General features: G+C 39.6%; 1 long non-coding RNA gene across 1 annotated transcript in view; it reads left to right on the forward strand.

Moving 5' to 3' along the window:
* Window positions 1-3,406, forward strand: part of LOC111815307 — a 12,304-nt gene extending 8,898 nt beyond the window's left edge. The window contains exon 2 of the long non-coding RNA XR_002820018.1: window positions 3,376-3,406. This is a non-coding gene — a long non-coding RNA (uncharacterized LOC111815307). The remainder of the gene's footprint in view (window positions 1-3,375) is intronic.
* Window positions 3,407-4,512: the final 1,106 nt, after the last annotated feature.

Genomic DNA, 4,512 nt, shown 5'->3' on the forward strand with positions numbered 1-4,512 from the left:
ATACAGTTCACTGATCTTGAACTCCCTTTGTATCTCAGGCAGGCCTTGAGCTTCCAATGGTTCTCCTGCCTCAGCCTCCCAAGTGCTGGGATTACAAAGTACACCAAGTCTGGCTTAATTTTTGTTTAATTTCATCTGGGATCCATTAGTTGTGCACAAAGGGTTTATTTAATTTCCATGTGTTTATGAAGTTTTCAGTTTCTTTTTGCGTTGATTTCCAGTTTCATTGCACTGTGGTCTGATATGCATGGAATCATTTCAGTTTCTTTTCATTTACTTATTTTGTGTATGTTCTAAGCATGTTCTTCAAGATGTGTCACTTCTGTCACTGGTAGAGTAGATGGAACCCAGATTCTGGTTGGTTAATCCTAACTAGCCAGCCTTAGATTTACATGAGGGTAGTGGATAATTCCATTGAGCCTGTGTGTTTAGTTCTGTTGAGGTTCAGGCTGGTTGCTTTTGGATGTGAAGCTGAAAACCAAGTTGTTCGGCCTGTAATAGCCTCCTGCTTGCCTCCTGTAACAGCCTCTTTGTCAGCTCCAACTCCTAGACCTCCTGCCAACTGGAACTTGTAGACCTCCTGCCCACTGGAACTTGGTTCTCCCTTACCCTGACACTGGGAGCCACTAGGTGGAGCCATCTACAGTGGCTCTTGAGTTTACAGTTTTCATTTGGCCTTTTTTTTTTTTTTTTTTTTGCAGAACAACAATTTTATTGGTTCATTTGGTCTTTCTTAAAGATAGCTACTGGACAGTTGCCGGCTCCTAGGAGATGTCTCAATCTGAATAACTCAACAGCCACTACAGGCTGCTGTATCCATTGCTCTGTTCCCATGGGAGTAGTTGGCTTCTGAGGTTACCAATAGTCACAGTGTGTCTACAGATTTGAGCCACGCCTCCCATTCAGTGAGACAGGGCTCAGGAGAAAGTACCATTTGCCACCTCCTCCTTCTGTGTTGAGATCTTTCTCTTTTAACTTTCCCCATGGGCTTCAGAGCATTGCTGGGTCCTAGGGACCAACTTCCCTCCTTTTCTCTTCCTCACATTTCTAAATTCCATCATTTGGACACCAAATCTCGGAGAGGTGGTTTTTCTGTTCATCATTCTATCATCTTCCTAGAAGTCCAAGTTTTTATTTTTAATACTCAAGTACATAGTTTTTTGCTTTCTTTAACTTTCTCAGCTTGCTTGTTTGCTTTTGAAAAAACAGGGCTTGCAGGTTAGCTCAGTTGTTTAAGGCACCTGCTTGGGCAGACTCAGGCGCAGGGGACCACAATTTGATTCCTGGCTCCATATGCTGCACCAGACCTACCCTTAAGGCAGCCTGAGCCAGCCAAAAAAAACCCCAAAAACTTGAAATAACAAAGTTTATTAATAAAGCTGGCCATTGGATCCTTCCCAGGTTTCAGATCTTAAATGTCCAGCTGACATATGAATGTGCTTCCCAGATCTTTATAGATCAGAAGCACATCCAACCACTTTTTGAGTTTTTTCATTATTATATGTGCTTTATGAAAGTTAGCCTAAAATATGAATTCACATGAGAACCTCTGAGAAAGATAACCATTAAATTCAGTTTTATTTCAAAAAGTGTCAAAGTTAAAAGAATCCTATTGTTACTTTTTCGTTTTCTGATTCTGATTTTGAAAGTTCTAGACATGATTTTACTACACCACTGAATACTTCAACTCGTATCTCCTAAGAATAAAAAACAGCTCAGGATCTGTGGTCTCAGAGCAGGATTTCTAACCTAGACCAAGACTTGAGTTCCATGTTCGTATACTCAAGCCCTGTCTTTTTTGTGGTGCCCAGGCAGGCAAAATGGCTTTTAAGAAGTACATACTTAGATGAAGATACAGCTTGGTATTAGAGCACTTGTGTAGCATGAGTGAGACCCTGGATTTAATCTCCCCAAAACTCCCAAAACTGTTTTAAGAGGGGAAAAAAATAGGTATCATACTGGTAGATGGGGCTTGTTGTCACATATCTGTAGTCTGAGCAGGAGGCAGTGGCAAGAGGATTGCAAATTCAGTGCCAGCCTAGGTAATTTAACAAGGTCCTGTCTCCAAGTGGGGGAACAAGTATATACCGGACACAAAAGTAATGAAATGGTCAGTTTGTCACTAGTTCAGTACAGTGTGGTTTTTCATCCAGTTTACAATAAAATTGCATTTGATATTCTCAAAAGAAAATTCTATGTGTGGTATAGAGTTAAAAATAAAGATGTTTTCAGATATTAGCATGATAGTGGTCTCAAAAAATTATAAAATTATGTCAGTATTTTAAATTTTCCCAATTATTCCAGTAATAAACCTTTTTTTTTCAAAAAAAATTTTATTTATGTGTGTGTGTGGCCAGGTCAGCCCACCAGGGGGGCGGGGCTGGCTGGCATGTGGTACTGGGGGATTGAACCGTGGTCCCTGTGCTTTGCTAAGCCTGTTCTAAGTAGGTGCTTTAGACCACTGAGCCATCTCACCAGCCCTCCAGTAATAAACCTTTTTAAAAAAATTTCCTGACTTAGATCAGGGATTGTTCATTGCATTTACTTTAGGATGTTTGAACCCAAATAGTTCCCTTGTTTTTATTGGCATTTTTCATGAGTTGGATACTTTTTGAAAAGCGTAAGCTAGTTGTTTCTAGAACATCCTATAATTGAGTCCTTGTTCTATCATTATTTGATTTATTTTATACTTTCATTAAAAACCATTACTCAGGCAATTGTTTGTGTTGTTACTCTTATCAGAGGGCGACTGACATCAGATGTGTACATTATTGGTGATGTTGTTTAATCATTTGGTTGATATTTATTGAATTGTTTCATTATTAAGATAGCCATTTTCCTTTTTAACTAATAAGATTCTTTGAAATAGTGAGAATACCCTGCTTTTCAGAAATGTTCATTCCGTGTTTTTGTTTTTGTTTTCTCTTCCCACCCTTTTTCCCCTTCAGTGCTTTTGATGCCCATTGGTTTTTGCTATTATTTCATTGATACATAAAAACTTTTTCATTTTACAACTTTTAAGTTCCTTAGCTCATATAACTTAAAAAAGTGCTTTAGTCCATCTCTTGCTTTCTGCCTGCACCCCTTTTCCTCAGTAGATGTATTACTGGACACCAGCACCAGATTAAAATAGAAAATTTCTTTAGTTTTTAGGTACCAGGAATTGAACTCAGGACATTATGCTCACCAGGCAGGTGCTGACCCCAGAAAATTTGTTATGCTCCACAGTCATCTGGGTATGATGGCCCATTCCTGTAATCCTCGCTTTCCTTTTTAGTTTTTCTAATTTTTTCCTCATTTGTTTTAGCTAAGTACCTATCTCTTAAATATATTTTAATTTAAAATATTGCTCACTATATATCTTTTTAAATGCAGACTAACAAAAAAACTTGAAGAAAGGAGAGAAGAAAAAAAGAGAGAAGAAGAACAGGTAAAGTTCATGAACATAGCATTGTTTTACTCTTCTCTTTTTTAAGAAAAATTTTTTGCTATGTATTTATTTGGTACAGTGTTTTGCTGTGCAGTTGGGATGCCTCGTAGTGGTCCTCCTGTCTCAGTATCCCCAGTGCTAGGATTACAGGCTTTCCCACTACGCCTGGTTTCGGTGGCCGGTATGGGGTGCCTAAGGTTCCAGGGCTGGCCTGAGATGCAATTCTGGGGATTGAACCTGGGTCTTTGCACTTCCCAGGCAGGTGCTTAGACTCCTGAGCTATCACCCCAGCCCATAATTCACCCTTTAAAAAAATCTTTATTTTAATCTTAATTATTTAGTTAGTTTAGGGTTGTATGTAGCTTGAACTCACAGTGATGCTCCTGTCTCAGTCTAGCCAGCACTGGGATTTCAGGCCCCACACCACCACACCTGGTTTTGGTGGTTGGCAAGGTGTGCCCGGGGTTCCAGGGCCAGCATGGCATGTGGTACCAGGATCAAACTCGAGTCCTTGCACTTGCCAGGCAGGTGCTTAGACCGTAAAACTATCTCCTTAGCCCTATTAATTTACTTCCCTTTCATGGCAAAGAAATATGTAGATATTCTCAAGTCAGGTATGGTGTAACTGTAACTCTAGCACTTGGGGGAACTGAGGCAGGAAGATGACTGAGTTCAGGGTCAGCCTGGACTATACACATAGTCAGTTCAGTGCCAGCCTAAACTACATATGATACTGTCTCAAAAAATTTTTTTAAATATGTAGATAATCTGCTGAATCTTTCTGGTTGTGTTATTGTGCTCTAGCACATCTTTCATTTTTCTCACCATGTGTGCCTCACCTCATTGCATCATCTCTTTAGAGTGCTAATATGTATAGGTTGTCATTTCCTTCAAATCACTGATGTCAGATCACTGCCATGGTCATCCCTGGAGGGTGACATATTTGGCCTAAAAACCAAAGACCTGTAATTCTGCTTGTCTTCAGATTACATTGACTGTTGTAGTCTGAAAACAAATTTAAAAGATTTGTAGGGCTGGTGAGATGGCTCAGTGGTCTAAAGCACCTACTTAGAACAAGCTTA

Source organism: Octodon degus, unplaced genomic scaffold (assembly GCF_000260255.1).
Source record: "Octodon degus isolate 3935 unplaced genomic scaffold, OctDeg1.0 scaffold00014, whole genome shotgun sequence".
Taxonomy (NCBI): Eukaryota; Metazoa; Chordata; class Mammalia; order Rodentia; family Octodontidae; genus Octodon; species Octodon degus.